Source organism: Aquarana catesbeiana, linkage group LG13 (assembly GCF_042186555.1).
Source record: "Aquarana catesbeiana isolate 2022-GZ linkage group LG13, ASM4218655v1, whole genome shotgun sequence".
NCBI lineage: Eukaryota > Metazoa > Chordata > Amphibia > Anura > Ranidae > Aquarana > Aquarana catesbeiana.
The window spans coordinates 217,447,519-217,464,516 of record NC_133336.1 but is presented as its reverse complement, the minus strand read 5'-3'; the positions used below and the strand labels follow the sequence as shown (position 1 = coordinate 217,464,516).

General features: G+C 51.5%; 1 long non-coding RNA gene across 1 annotated transcript; it reads left to right on the top strand.

Moving 5' to 3' along the window:
* Positions 1-4,227: 4,227 nt before the first annotated feature.
* On the top strand, positions 4,228-8,119 carry LOC141117486 (uncharacterized). The gene is made up of 3 exons (XR_012237162.1): positions 4,228-4,357; positions 7,511-7,620; positions 7,704-8,119. It is a non-coding gene; the product is annotated as an uncharacterized lncRNA (long non-coding RNA).
* The last annotated feature ends 8,879 nt before the right edge of the window (positions 8,120-16,998 follow it).

Here is a 16,998-nt window from a genome sequence, read left to right as displayed (position 1 = left end):
GGGTGACACTGGTGAGGTAAATCAGGGTACAGGGTGACACTGGTGAGGTAAAACGGGGTACAGGGTGATACTAGCGAGGTAAATTGGGGTACAGCGTGACACTGGTGAGGTAAATCAGGGTACAGGGTGACACTAGTGAGGTAAATTGGGGCACAGGGTGACACCGGTGAGGTAAATTGGGGTACAGGGTGACACCGGTGAGGTAAATTGGGGTACAGGGTGACACCGGTGAGGTAAATTGGGGTACAGGGTGACACCGGTGAGGTAAATTGGGGCACAGGGTGACACCGGTGAGGTAAATTGGGGCACAGGGTGACACCGGTGAGGTAAATTGGGGCACAGGGTGACACCGGTGAGGTAAATGGGGGTACAGGGTGACGCTAGTGAGGTAAATCGGGGTACAGGGTGACACTAGTGAGGTAAATCGGGGTACAGGGTGACACTAGCGAGGTAAATTGGGGTACAGGGTGACACTAGCGAGGTAAATTGGGGCACAGGGTGACACTGGTGAGGTAAATTGGGGCACAAAGTGACAAGGTGAGGTAAATCGGGGTACAGGGTGACACTAGCGAGGTAAATTGGGGTACAGGGTGACACTGAGGTAATTTTGGGGTAATGGTGTGTTAGGGTGACACTGAGGAGGTAAATCGGGGTACAGGGTGACACTAGCTAGGTAAATCGGGGTACAGGGTAACACTGGTGAGGTAAATCGGGGTACAGGTGACACTGGAGAATGAATATCAGGGTAAAGGGGTGTTAGGGTGATACTAGTGAGTTAATATGGGGGAACAGGGTGACAATGGTGAAGTAAATTGGAGTACAGGGGTATCACGGTGACACTGGTGAGGAAAATCGGGGTAGAGGGTGACACTGGTGAGGTAAATCGGGGTACAGGTTGACACTAGCGAGGTAAATTGGGGTACATGGTGACACTGGTGAGGTAATTAGGGATACAGGGAAGTCAGGGTGACACTAGTGAGGTAAATCGGGGTACAGGGTGACACTGAGGTAATTTTGGGGTAAAGGGTTGTTAGGGTGACACTGGTGAGGTAAATTGGGGTACAGGGCTACACTAGTAAGGTAAATGGGGGTACATGGTGACACTGGTGAGGTAATTAGGGATACAGGGGCGTCAGGATGACAATGGTGAAGTAACTAGAGATACAGGGGTGTCAGGGTGACGCTGGTCAGGTAAATTGGGGTACAGAGTGAATCTGGTGAGCTAAAGTGGGGTACAGGTGACACTGGAGAATGAATATCAGGGTAAAGGGGTGTTAGGGTGACACTGATGAGGTAAATCGGGGTACAGGGTGACACTAGCTAGGTAAATCGGGGTACAGGGTAACACTGGTGGGGTAAATCGGGGTACAGGGTGACACTGAGGTAATTTTGGGGTAAAGGCGTGTTAGGGTGACACTGATGAGGTAAATTGGGGTACAGGTGACACTGGAGAATAAATATCAGGGTAAAGGGGTGTTACGGTGACACTGGTGAGTTAATATGGGGGAACAGGGTGACAATAGTGAAGTAAATTGGGGTACAGGGGTATCACGGTGACACTGGTGAGGTAATTAGGGATACAGGGGTGTGAGGGCGACAGTGGTGAGGTAAATCGGGGTACATGATGACACTGTTGAGATAATTAGGGATACAGGGGTGTCAGGGTGACACTGGTGAGGTAAATTGGGGTACAGGTTGACACTTAGGTAATTTTGGGGTAAAGGTGTGTTAGGGTGACAATGATTAGGTAAATTGAGGTACATGGTGACACTGGTGAGATAATTAGGGATACAGGGTGACACTGGTGAGGTAAATCAGGGTACAGGGTAATGGTGGTGAGGTAAATCAGGGTACAGGGTGACACTAGTGAGGTAAATCGGGGTACAGGGTGACACTGGCGAGGTAAATTGGGGTACATGGTGACACTGGTGAGGTAATTAGGGATACAGGGGAGTCAGGGTGACACTAGTGAGGTAAATCAGGGTACAGGGTGACACTAGTGAGGTAAATCGGGGCACACGGTGACACGGAGGTAATTTTGGGGTAAAAGTGTGTCAGGGTGACACTCATGAGGTAAGTTGGGGTACAGGGTGAAACTAGTGAGGTAAATCGGGGTACAGGGTGACACTGGTGAGGTAATATGGGGTACAGGGTGACACTGGTGAGGTAAATTGGGGTACAGGGTGACACTGGTGAGGTAAAACGGGGTACAGGGTGACACTGGCGAGGTAAATTGGGGTACATGGTGACACTGGTGAGGTAATTAGGGATACAGGGGAGTCAGGGTGACACTAGTGAGGTAAATCAGGGTACAGGGTGACACTAGTGAGGTAAATCGGGGCACACGGTGACACGGAGGTAATTTTGGGGTAAAAGTGTGTTAGGGTGACACTCATGAGGTAAGTTGGGGTACAGGGTGAAACTAGTGAGGTAAATCGGGGTACAGGGTGACACTGGTGAGGTAATATGGGGTACAGGGTGACACTGGTGAGGTAAATTGGGGTACAGGGTGACACTGGTGAGGTAAATTGGGGTATAGGGTGACACTGGTGAGGTAAATTGGGGTACAGGGTGACACTGGTGAAGTAATATGGGGTACAGGGTGACACTGGTGAGGTAAATTGGGGTACAGGGTGACACTGGTGAGGTAAATTGGGGTATAGGGTGACACTGGTGAGGTAATATGGGGTATAGGGTGACACTGGTGAGGTAAATTGGGGTACAGGGTGACACTGGTGAGGTAATATGGGGTACAGGGTGACACTGGTGAGGTAATATGGGGTATAGGGTGACACTGGTGAGGTAATATGGGGTACAGGGTGACACTGGTGAGGTAAATTGGGGTACAGGGTGATACTGGTGAGGTAAATTGGGGTACAGGGTGACACTGGTGAGGTAATATGGGGTATAGGGTGACACTGGTGAGGTAATATGGGGTACAGGGTGACACTGGTGAGGTAAATTGGGGTACAGGGTGACACTGGTGAGGTAAATCGGGGTACAGGGTGACACTGGTGAGGTAATATGGTGTACAGGGTGACACTGGTGAGGTAATATGGGGTACAGGGTGACACTGGTGAGGTAATATGGGGTACAGGGTGACACTGGTGAGGTAAATTGGGGTACAGGGTGACACTGGTGAGGTAATATGGGGTATAGGGTGACACTGGTGAGGTAATATGGGGTACAGGGTGACACTGGTGAGGTAAATTGGGGTACAGGGTGATACTGGTGAGGTAAATTGGGGTACAGGGTGACACTGGTGAGGTAATATGGGGTATAGGGTGACACTGGTGAGGTAATATGGGGTACAGGGTGACACTGGTGAGGTAAATTGGGGTACAGGGTGACACTGGTGAGGTAAATCGGGGTACAGGGTGACACTGGTGAGGTAATATGGTGTACAGGGTGACACTGGTGAGGTAATATGGGGTACAGGGTGACACTGGTGAGGTAAATTGGGGTACAGGGTGACACTGGTGAGGTAAATCGGGGTACAGGGTGACACTGGTGAGGTAATATGGGGTACAGGGTGACACTGGTGAGGTAAATTGGGGTACAGGGTGACACTGGTGAGGTAAATTGGGGTACAGGGTGACACTGGTGAGGTAATATGGGGTACAGGGTGACACTGGTGAGGTAATATGGGGTACAGGGTGACACTGGTGAGGTAATATGGGGTACAGGGTGACACTGGTGAGGTAATATGGGATACAGGGTGACACTGGTGAGGTAAATCGGGGTACAGGGTGACACTGGTGAGGTAATATGGGGTACAGGGTGACACTGGTGAGGTAATATGGGATACAGGGTGACACTGGTGAGGTAAATCGGGGTACAGGGTGACACTGGTGAGGTAATATGGGGTACAGGGTGACACTGGTGAGGTAATATGGGGTACAGGGTGACACTGGTGAGGTAATATGGGGTACAGGGTGACACTGGTGAGGTAATATGGGGTACAGGGTGACACTGGTAAGGTAAATCGGGGTACAGGGTGACAAAGTATCGGGGTGTCAATGGTGAGGAAGGTCAGGATACAGAGGTGTCATAGGTGTGGTAAATCGGGGTACAGGGCTGCCAGGGTGAAGAAATATTGGGGTGTCATTGGTGACGTACATCGGTGTTACCGGGGTGTCACGTGATGCAGGCGCCGCCCCTCCACCTGGATTGGTCCTTACCTCCGTTGCCCTGAGTAGAAATGGCCTCCGGAGTACGCTTAGCCACACCCTCCTCCTATGCTGATTAGCGGAGGGATCGTCACGCAGGCGTGTACTTAGGAGGTGCAGCGTGATTGGTCAATTTTAGGCGGGAACCTGAAGCTAGAAAAGGATGGAGCCGCAGACAGCACTGCAGGGTGAGGATAGAGGAGGGGAGACAATAGAAATCAGAGTGACAGTTGTGTGTGGAGAGTGAAGGATTCTGGGAGTTGGGGTGATGGGTACAGTCTGGTCAGGACTGGGGGAGGGGGTGTCATATAGAGGTGAGGGGTCATGTGATCAGGGTTATAGGGAGAGGTGAGGGGTCATGTGATCAGGGGTTATAGGGGGGTGAGGGGTCATGTGATCGGGGGTTATAAAGGGAGGTGAGGTGTCATGTGATCGGGGGTTATAGGGAGAGGTGAGGGGTCATGTGATCGGGGGTTATAGGGAGAGGTGAGGGGTCATGTGATCGGGGGTTATAGGGAGAGGTGAGGGGTCATGTGATCGGGGGTTAAAGGGAGAGGTGAGGGGTCATGTGATCGGGGGTTATAGGGAGAGGTGAGGGGTCATGTGATCGGGGGTTATAGGGAGAGGTGAGGGGTCATGTGATCGGAGGTTATAGGGAGAGGTGAGGGGGCGTGATCGGAGGTTATAGGGAGAGGTGAGGGGGCGTGATCGGAGGTTATAGGGAGAGGTGAGGGGTCGTGATCGGAGGTCATAGGGAGAGGTGAGGGGTCATGTGATCGGGGTTATAGGGAGAGGTGAGGGGTCATGTGATCAGGGTTATAGGGAGAGGTGAGGGGTCATGTGATCGGGGGTTATAGGGAGAGGTGAGGGGTCATGTGATCGGGGGTTATAGGGGGAGGTGAGGGGTCATGTGATCGGGGGTTATAGGGAGAAGTGAGGGGTCATGTGATCGGGGGTTATAGGGGGAGGTGAGGGGTCATGTGATCGGGGGTTATAGGGAGAAGTGAGGGGTCATGTGATCGGGGGTTATAGGGAGAGGTGAGGGGTCATGTGATCGGGGGTTATAGGGAGAGGTGAGGGGTCATGTGATCGGGGGTTATAGGGAGAGGTGAGGGGTCATGTGATCGGGGTTATAGGGGGGTGAGGGGTCATGTGATCGAGGTTATAGGGAGAGGTGAGGGGTCATGTGATCGGAGGTTATAGGGAGAGGTGAGGGGTCATGTGATCGGAGGTTATAGGGAGAGGTGAGGGGTCATGTGATCGGGGGTTATAGGGAGAGGTGAGGGGTCATGTGATCGGGGGTTATAGGGAGAAGTGAGGGGTCATGTGATCGGGGTTATAGGGGGGTGAGGGGTCATGTGATCGAGGTTATAGGGAGAGGTGAGGGGTCATGTGATCGAGGTTATAGGGAGAGGTGAGGGGTCATGTGATCGGGGGTTATAGGGAGAGGTGAGGGGGTCATGTGATCGGAGGTTATAGGGAGAGGTGAGGGGTCATGTGATCGGGGGTTATAGGGAGAGGTGAGGGGTCATGTGATCGGGGGTTATAGGGAGAGGAGAGGGGTCATGTGATCGGGGGTTATAGGGACAGGTGAGGGGTCATGTGATCGGGGGTTATAGGGAGAGGAGAGGGGTCATGTGATCGGGGGTTATAGGGAGAGGTGAGGGGTCATGTGATCGGGGGTTATAGGGAGAGGTGAGGGGTCATGTGATCGGGGGTTATAGGGAGAGGTGAGGGGTCATGTGATCGGGGGTTATAGGGAGAGGTGAGGGGTCATGTGATCGGGGGTTATAGGGAGAGGTGAGGGGTCATGTGATCGGGGGTTATAGGGAGAGGTGAGGGGTCATGTGATCGGGGGTTATAGGGAGAGGTGAGGGGTCATGTGATCGGGGGTTATAGGGAGAGGTGAGGGGTCATGTGATCGGGGTTATAGGGGGGTGAGGGGTCATGTGATCGGAGGTTATAGGGAGAGGTGAGGGGTCATGTGATCGGGGTTATAGGGAGAGGTGAGGGGTCATGTGATCGGGGGTTATAGGGAGAGGTGAGGGGTCATGTGATCGGGGGTTATAGGGAGAGGTGAGGGGTCATGTGATCGGGGTTATAGGGAGAGGTGATGGGTCATGTGATCGGGGGTTATAGGGAGAGGTGAGGGGTCATGTGATCGGGGGTTATAGGGAGAGGTGAGGGGTCATGTGATCGGGGTTATAGGGAGAGGTGAGGGGTCATGTGATCGGGGGTTATAGGGAGAGGTGAGGGGTCATGTGATCGGGGGTTATAGGGAGAGGTGAGGGGTCATGTGATCGAGGTTATAGGGAGAGGTGAAGGGTCATGTGATCGGGGGTTATAGGGAGAGGTGAGGGGTCATGTGATCGGGGGTTTTAGGGAGAGGTGAGGGGTCATGTGATCGGGGGTTATAGGGAGAGGTGAGGGGTCATGTGATTGGGGGTTATAGAGGGAGGTGAGGTGTCATGTGATCGGGGGTTATAGGGAGAGGTGAAGGGTCATGTGATCGGGGGTTATAGGGAGAGGTGAGGGGTCATGTGATCGGGGGTTATAGGGAGAGGTGAGGGGTCATGTGATCGGGGGTTATAGAGGGAGGTGAGGTGTCATGTGATCGGGGGTTATAGGGAGAGGTGAGGGGTCATGTGATCGGGGGTTATAGGGAGAGGTGAGGGGTCATGTGATCGGGGTTATAGGGGGAGGTGAGGGGTCATGTGATCGGGGTTATAGGGGGAGGTGAGGGGTCATGTGATCGGGGTTATAGGGAGAGGTGAGGGGTCATGTGATCGGAGGTTATAGGGAGAGGTGAGGGGTCATGTGATCGGGGTTATAGGGAGAGGTGAGGGGTCATGTGATCGGGGTTATAGGGAGAGGTGAGGGGTCATGTGATCGGGGGTTATAGGGAGAGGTTAAGGGTCATGTGATCGGAGGTTTTAGGGAGAGGTGAGGGGTCATGTGATCGGGGGTTATAGGGAGAGGTGAGGGGTCATGTGATCGGGGGTTATAGGGAGAGGTGAGGGGTCATGTGATCGGGGGTTATAGGGAGAGGTGAGGGGTCATGTGATCGGGGGTTATAGGGAGAGGTGAGGGGTCATGTGATCGGAGGTTTTAGGGAGAGGTGAGGGGTCATGTGATCGGAGGTTTTAGGGAGAGGTGAGGGGTCATGTGATCGGGGGTTATAGGGAGAGGTGAGGGGTCATGTGATCGGGGGTTATAGGGAGAGGTGAGGGGTCATGTGATCGGGGGTTATAGGGGAGGGGTTGTGTGATCGGGGTCATGGTGGGGGGGGGGTGATGGGCACACGGGTCATGTGACACGGAATGTCTCTCTCCTCGGTGTAGAGTTTGAAGAGGCGGTGGTGGAACTGAACTCTGAACTGGAGCGGTTGAGCCGCAATATTCAGGGCGTCACCCAATACCAGACCTCCATGTTCCACGTCACCAAAGTGCTGGTAAGATGGAGGGGGGGACAGAGTGGTGTGGGGGGTGGGGGAAGTATTCAGGAACCTAACACTTTCTGTCTTCACCATGGTAGTGCACGTGGATGGACAAGATTGACGCTTTGGCACGACACCGAGCCCAACACCCGCTGAGCGGCACATCCTCCGAGTGACTTACCTGAAGCAGTAGAGCTAGATGTATGGAGATACCGCCCTCCCTTTACTGCCGGCATGGCCCCGCCCTCCCGATACTGCCGGCATGGCCCCGCCCTCCCGATACTGCCGGCATGGCCCCGCCCTCCCGATACTGCCGGCATGGCCCCGCCCTCCCGATACTGCCGGCATGGCCCCGCCCTCCCGATACTGCCGGCATGGCCCCGCCCTCCCGATACTGCCGGCATGGCCCCGCCCTCCCGATACCGCCGGCATGCCGTCCTGTAGATAACAACCAATCACTGAGTGAAGAACTGACAAAAGATGTATTTATTGGTTAATAAAGGACTCGTTTGTATCTCGGTGGAGTATGTCTGGTTGGGGGGGAGGGGGGTTGTGCCAGGATCTATGGAAAGTAGACTGCTTTGAAAAAGTATTCATACCCCTTGAAATTTCACACATTTTTCATGTTACACCCAAAAACAAATGTGTTTTATTGGGATTTTATGTGATAGGCCAACACAAAGTGGCACATAATTGTGAAGTGGAAGATAAATGATACGAATAAATATGTAAAAAGTGGGGGGAGGGGCATTTGTATTCAGCCCCCTTTACTCTAATACCCCTAACTAAAAAGCCCTCACTGGACCCAACTACAACCTACGCCCCGTCTCCTTGCACAGGAGTCCTGTGCATCTTTTGGTCGGTTTCAGGTCCAAATTCAGCCTAAAAATGGGCCCAAAACGGTGAATGGAGAGGCACCGAAACAGCTGATGCGTTCTCCAGTGTTAACCCAGCCTTTGTCTGGATTTAGTCCTCAACACACCACAGAACATGCTCTCCTAAAACTAAAAAAAACATCTACTAAGGGCCAAAACCAATGGACACTATTCTGTTCTCTCACTCCTGGACCTCTTTGATTCGGTTGACCACCCCCTCCTCCTCCATGACTGTACTCTTCGCTGGTTCTCTTCCTACTTATCCTTTAGCATTACTTACAATTCTACTTCCTCCTCTCCTCTTCTTTTTCTCTGTTGGGGTCTCGCAAGGTTCTGTTCTTGGACCTCTCCTTATTTTCATTCTGTACCTCCTCCCTGGATCAACTGATGGCTTCCAATAGATAAACCAATAATTCTCCCGCTCTACAAGACTCTGGTCCGGCCGCACCTGGAGTATGCTGTCCAGTTCTGGGCACCAGTCCTCAGGAAGGATGTACTGGAAATGGAGCGAGTACAAAGAAGGGCAACAAAGCTAATAAAGGGTCTGGAGGATCTTAGTTATGAGGAAAGGTTGTGAGCACTGAACTTATTCTCTCTGGAGAAGAGACGCTTGAGAGGGGATATGATTTCATTATATAAATACCGGACTGGTGACCCCACAATATATAAATACCGGACTGGTGACCCCACAATGTATAAATACCGGACTGGTGACCCCACAATATATAAATACTGTACTGGTGACCCCACAATATATAAATACCGGACTGGTGACCCCACAATATACAAATACCGGACTGGTGACCCCACAATATACAAATACCGGACTGGTGACCCCACAATATACAAATACTGTACTGGTGATCCCACAATATATAAATACCGGACTGGTGACCCCACAATATACAAATACCGGACTGGTGACCCCACAATATACAAATACTGTACTGGTGATCCCACAATATATAAATACCGGACTGGTGACCCCACAATATACAAATACCGGACTGGTGACCCCACAATATACAAATACTGTACTGGTGACCCCACAATATATAAATACCGGACTGGTGACCCCACAATATATAAATACCGGACTGGTGACCCCACAATATATAAATACTGGACTGGTGACCCCACAATATACAAATACCGGACTGGTGACCCCACAATAGGAATACAACTTTTTCGCAGAAGAGAGTTTAACAAGACTCGTGGCCACTCATTACAATTAGAAGAAAAGAGGTTTAACCTTAAACTACGTAGAGGGTTCTTTACTGTAAGAGCGGCAAGGATGTGGAATTTCCTTCCACAGGCGGTGGTCTCAGCGGGGAGCATTGATAGCTTCAAGAAACTATTAGATAATCACCTGAATGACCACAACATACAGAGATATACAATGTAATATGACATGTAATCACACACATAGGTTGAACGTGTATTACCACCGATGGCACCCAAATCTATCTCTCGACCCGTCAGCCCAATCCCTCTGTCTCCTCACATATCTCTAATTTACTATCAGAGATATCAGTCTGGATGTCACGCCACTTCCTCAAACTCGATCTATCCAAAACCAAATTTCTAATTTTTCGTTCCCCCGATCTCTCTGTCAAAATCAATCGCACAACTATAAGCCCATTCCCCGCATGCCAAGGCCCTAGGTGTAGTCCTGGACTCTGATCTACATTCAGTGTCCTCCACCCCTCCCTGCCAATCCCTCCACTGGCCTCCATTCAGTGTCCTCCACCCCTCTCTACCAATCCCTCCACTGGCCTCCATTCAGTGTCCTCCACCCCTCTCTGCCAATCCCTCCATTCTGTGTCCTCCACCCCTCCCTGCCAATCCCTCCACTGGCCTCCATTCAGTGTCCTCCACCCCTCTCTACCAATCCCTCCACTGGTCTCCATTCAGTGTCCTCCACCCCTCTCTACCAATCCCTCCACTGGCCTCCATTCAGTGTCCTCCACCCCTCTCTACCAATCCCTCCACTGGCCTCCATTCAGTGTCCTCCACCCCTCTCTGCCAATCCCTCCATTCTGTGTTCTCCACCCTTCTCTACCAATCCCTCCACTGATCTCCATTCTGTGTTCTCCACCCCTCTCTACCAATCCCTCCACTGGTCTCCATTCAGTGTCTTCCACCCCTTACTACCAATCCCTCCACTGGTCTCCATTCAGTGTCCTCACCCCTCTCTACCAATCCCTCCACTGATCTCCATTCTGTGTCCTCCACCCCTCTCTACCAATCCCTCCACTGATCTCCATTCTGTGTTCTCCACCCCTCTCTACCAATCCCTCCACTGGTCTCCATTCAGTGTCCTCACCCCTCTCTACCAATCCCTCCACTGGTCTCCATTCAGTGTCTTCCACCCCTTACTACCAATCCCTCCACTGGTCTCCATTCAGTGTCCTCACCCCTCTCTACCAATCCCTCCACTGATCTCCATTCTGTGTCCTCCACCCCTCTCTACCAATCCCTCCACTGATCTCCATTCTGTGTTCTCCACCCCTCTCTACCAATCCCTCCACTGGCCTCCATTCAGTGTCCTCCACCCCTCTCTGCCAATCCCTCCATTCTGTGTTCTCCACCCTTCTCTACCAATCCCTCCACTGATCTCCATTCTGTGTTCTCCACCCCTCTCTACCAATCCCTCCACTGGTCTCCATTCAGTGTCTTCCACCCCTTACTACCAATCCCTCCACTGGTCTCCATTCAGTGTCCTCACCCCTCTCTACCAATCCCTCCACTGATCTCCATTCTGTGTCCTCCACCCCTCTCTACCAATCCCTCCACTGATCTCCATTCTGTGTTCTCCACCCCTCTCTGCCAATCCCTCCACTGATCTCTATTCTGTGTCCTCCACCCCTCCCTGCCAATCCCTCCACTGGCCTCCATTCAGTGTCCTCCACCCCTCTCTTCCAATCCCTCCACTGGTCTCCATTCAGTGTCCTCACCCATCTATACCAATCCCTCCACTGGTCTCCATTCAGTGTCCTCCACCCCCTCTGCCAATCCCTCCACTGATCTCCATTCAGTGTCCTCCACCCCCTCTGCCAATCCCTCCACTGATCTCCATTCTGTGTCCTCCACCCCTCTCTGCCAATCCCTCCACTGATCTCCATTCTGTGTCCTCCACCCCTCTCTACCAATCCCTCCACTGGTCTCCATTCAGTGTCCTCCGCCCCCCCTCTACCAATCCCTCCACTGATCTCCATTCTGTGTCCTCCACCCCTCTCTACCAATTCCCCCACTGGTCTCCATTCAGTGTCTTCCACCCCTCTCTGCCAATCCCTCCACTGGTCTCCATTCAGTGTCCTCCACCCCTCTCTGCCAATCCCTCCACTGGCCTCCATTCAGTGTCCTCCACCCCTCTCTGCCAATCCCTCCACTGGTCTCCATTCAGTGTCCTCCACCCCTCTCTGCCAATCCCTCCACTGGTCTCCATTCAATGTCTTCCACCCCTCTCTACCAATCCCTCCACTGGTCTCCATTCAGTGTCCTCCACCCCTCTCTGCCAATCCCTCCACTGGTCTCCATTCAGTGTCCTCCACCCCTCTCTGCCAATCCCTCCACTGGTCTCCATTCAGTGTCTTCCACCCCTCTCTACCAATCCCCCCACTGGTCTCCATTCAGTGTCTCCCACCCCTCTCTACCAATCCCTCCACTGATCTCCATTCAGTGTCCTCCACCCCTCCCTGCCAATCCCTCCACTGGTCTCCATTCAGTGTCCTCCACCCCGCTCAGCCAATCCCTCCACTGGTCTCCATTCAGTGTCCTCCACCCCTCTCTACCAATCCCTCCACTGGTCTCCATTCACTGTCCTCCACCCCTCTCTGTCAATCCCTCCACTGGTCTCCATTCACTGTCCTCCACCCCTCTCTGTCAATCCCTCCACTGGTCTCCATTCACTGTCCTCCACCCCTCTCTGTCAATCCCTCCACTGGTCTCCATTCAGTGTCCTCCACCCCTCTCTTCCAATCCCTCCACTGGTCTCCATTCAGTGTCCTACACCCCTCTCTGTAAATCCCTCCACTGACCTCCATTCAGTGTCCTCCACCCCTCTCTGTCAATCCCTCCACTGGTCTCCATTCAGTGTCCTCCACCCCTCTCTGCCAATCCCTCCACTGGTCTCCATTCAGTGTCCTCCACCCCTCTCTGCCAATCCCTCCACTGGCCTCCATTCAATGTCCTCCACCCCTCTCTTCCAATCCCTCCACTGGCCTCCATTCAGTGTCCTCCACCCCTCTCTACCAATCCCCCACTGGTCTCCATTCAGTGTCTTCCACCCCTCTCTACCAATCCCCCCACTGGTCTCCATTCAGTGTCTTCCACCCCTCTCTACCAATCCCCCCACTGGTCTCCATTCAGTGTCTTCCACACCTCTCTACCAATCCCCCCACTGGTCTCCATTCAGTGTCTTCCACCCCTCTCTACCATTCCCCCCCACTGGTCTCCATTCAGTGTCTTCCACCCCTCTCTACCAATCCCTCCACTGGCCTCCATTCAGTGTCCTCCACCCCTCTCTGCCAATCTCTCCATTCTGTGTTCTCCACCCCTCTCTACCAATCCCTCCACTGGTCTCCATTCAGTGTCCTCACCCCTCTCTGCCAATCCCTCCACTGATCTCCATTCTGTGTCCTCCACCCCTCTCTACCAATCCCTCCACTGATCTCCATTCTGTGTTCTCCACCCCTCTCTACCAATCCCTCCACTGGTCTCCATTCAGTGTCCTCAACCCTCTCTGCCAATCCCTCCACTGATCTCCATTCTGTGTCCTCCACCCCTCCCTGCCAATCCCTCCACTGGCCTCCATTCAGTGTCCTCCACCCCTCTCTACCAATCCCTCCACTGGCCTCCATTCAGTGTCCTCCACTCCTTTCTGCCAATCCCTCCACTGATCTCCATTCAGTGTCCTCCACCCCTCTCTACCAATCCCTCCACTGGTCTCTATTCGGTGTATTCCACCCCTCTCTACCAATCCCCCCACTGGCCTCCATTCAGTGTCCTCCACCCCTCTCTGCCAATCCCTCCACTGGTCTCCATTCAGTGTCCTCCACCCCTCTCTACCAATCCCTCCACTGATCTCCATTCAGTGTCCTCACCCATCTATACCAATCCCTCCACTGGTCTCCATTCAGTGTCCTCCACCCCCTCTGCCAATCCCTCCACTGATCTCCATTCAGTGTCCTCCACCCCCTCTGCCAATCCCTCCACTGATCTCCATTCTGTGTCCTCCACCCCTCTCTACCAATCCCTCCACTGATCTCCATTCAGTGTCCTCACCCATCTATACCAATCCCTCCACTGGTCTCCATTCAGTGTCCTCCACCCCCTCTGCCAATCCCTCCACTGATCTCCATTCAGTGTCCTCCACCCCCTCTGCCAATCCCTCCACTGATCTCCATTCTGTGTCCTCCACCCCTCTCTACCAATCCCTCCACTGGTCTCCATTCAGTGTCCTCACCCCTCTCTGCCAATCCCTCCACTGATCTCCATTCTGTGTCCTCCACCCCTCTCTACCAATCCCTCCACTGGTCTCCATTCAGTGTCCTCCACCCCCCCTCTACCAATCCCTCCACTGATCTCCATTCTGTGTCTTCCACCCCTCTCTACCAATCCTTCCACTGGTCCCCACTCAGTGTCCTCCACCCCTCTCTGCCAATCCCTCCACTGGTCTCCATTCAGTGTCCTCCACCCCTCTCTGCCAATCCCTCCACTGGTCTCCATTCAATGTCTTCCACCCCTCTCTACCAATCCCTCCACTGGTCTCCATTCAGTGTCCTCCACCCCTCTCTGCCAATCCCTCCACTGGTCTCCATTCAGTGTCCTCCACCCCTCTCTGCCAATCCCTCCACTGGTCTCCATTCAATGTCTTCCACCCCTCTCTACCAATCCCTCCACTGGTCTCCATTCAGTGTCCTCCACCCCTCTCTGCCAATCCCTCCACTGGCCTCCATTCAGTGCCCTCCACCGGCCTCCATTCAGTGTCCTCCACCCCTCTCTGCCAATCCCTCCACTGGTCTCCATTCAATGTCTTCCACCCCTCTCTATCAATCCCTCCACTGGTCCCCATTCAGTGTCCTCCACCCCTCTCTGCCAATCCCTCCACTGGTCTCCATTCAGTGTCTTCCACCCCTCTCTACCAATACCTCCACTGGTCTCCATTCAGTGTCCTCCACCCCTCTCTACCAATCCCTCCACTGGTCTCCATTCAGTGTCCTCCACTCCTCTCTACCAATCCCTCCACTGACCTCCATTCAGTGTCCTCCACCCCTCTCTACCAATCCCTCCACTGGTCTCCATTCAGTGTCCTCCACCCCTCTCTACCAATCTCTCCACTGGTCTCCATTCAGTGTCCTCCACCCCTCTCTACCAATCCCTCCACCCCTCTCTACCAATCCCTCCACTGGTCTCCATTCAGTGTCCTCCACCCCTCTCTACCAATCTCTCCACTGGTCTCCATTCAGTGTCCTCCACCCCTCTCTACCAATCCCTCCACTCCTCTCTACCAATCCCTCCATTAACCTCCATTCAGTGTCCTCCACCCCTCTCTACCAATCTCTCCACTGGTCTCCATTCAGTGTCCTCCACCCCTCTCTACCAATCTCTCCATTGGCTTCCACTCACCCAACAAATTATATTCAAAATACTAACAACAACTTACAAAGCCATCCACAATTCTGCCCTCAGATACATCACTAGCCTAGTCTCAAAACACCAACCTCCTCGTTCTCTTTGTTCCTCCCAAGACCTCCTGCTCTCTAGATCCCTCATCACCTCTTCCCATATTCACCTCCAGGACTTCTCCTGAGCCTCTCCCATCCTATGGAACTCCTCACCCCAATCTGTCTGATTATCTCCTACTCTATAGGCTTTTAGATGATCCCCAAAAACCCTTCTCTTTAGAGAAGTCTACCCTACCCACACCTAACAACCCCTATCTTCATTTTCTCCATCAGCCCATCCCCCACAGTCATTACCTTTTGTATTACTTGCCCCTCCCTTCTAGATTGTAAGCTCTCAGGATCAGGGCCCTCCTGTATTGTGTCTGCCCTCATGTTGTAAAGAGCCGTGCAAACTGTTGGTGCCATATAAATCCTGTATTATAATAAATATATGGGGGGGGGGGGTATATAGATATATATTAGTATATGGGGGAGGGGTATATAGAATATATTAGTGTATATATAGAGGGGGAGGGTTATATAGAATATGTTAGTGTATATTAGTGTATATATAGAGAGGGAGGGGTATATAGATATATATTGGTGTATATATAGAGGGGGGAGGGGTATATAGATATATATTAGTATATGGGGGGAGGGGCATGGGGTATATCAATATATATTAAAATATATATATATATGGGGGAGGGGTATATAGAATATATTAGTGTATATATAGAGGGGGGAGGGGTATATAGATATATATTGGTGTATATATAGAGGGGGGAGGGGTATATAGATATATATTGGTGTATATATAGAGGGGGGAGGGGTATATAGATATATATTGGTGTATATATAGAGGGGGGAGGGGTATATAGATATATATTGGTGTATATATAGAGGGGGAGGGGTATATAGATATATATTGGTGTATATATAGAGGGGGAGGGGTATATAGAATATATTGGTGTATATATAGAGGGGGGAGGGGTATATAGATATATATTGGTGTATATATAGAGGGGGAGGGGTATATAGATATATATTGGTGTATATATAGAGGGGGAGGGGTATATAGAATATATTGGTGTATATATAGAGGGGGAGGGGTATATAGATATATATTGGTGTATATATAGAGGGGGGGAGGGGTATATAGATATATATTGGTGTATATATAGAGGGGGAGGGGTATATAGATATATATTGGTGTATATATAGAGGGGGAGGGGTATATAGATATATATTGGTGTATATATAGAGGGGGAGGGGTATATAGATATATATTGGTGTATATATAGAGGGGGAGGGGTATATAGAATATATTGGTGTATATATAGAGGGGGAGGGGTATATAGATATATATTGGTGTATATATAGAGGGGGGAGGGGTATATAGATATATTTTGGTGTATATATAGAGGGGGAGGGGTATATAGATATATATTGGTGTATATATAGAGGGGGAGGGGTATATAGATATATATTGGTGTATATATAGAGGGGGAGGGGTATATAGATATATATTGGTGTATATATAGAGGGGGAGGGGTATATAGAATATATTGGTGTATATATAGAGGGGGAGGGGTATATAGATATATATTGGTGTATATATAGAGGGGGGAGGGGTATATAGATATATTTTGGTGTATATATAGAGGGGGAGGGGTATATAGATATATATTGGTGTATATATAGAGGGGGAGGGGTATATAGATATATATTGGTGTATATATAGAGGGGGAGGGGTATATAGATATATATTGGTGTATATATAGAGGGGGAGGGGTATATAGAATATATTGGTGTATATATAGAGGGGGGAGGGGTATATAGATATATAT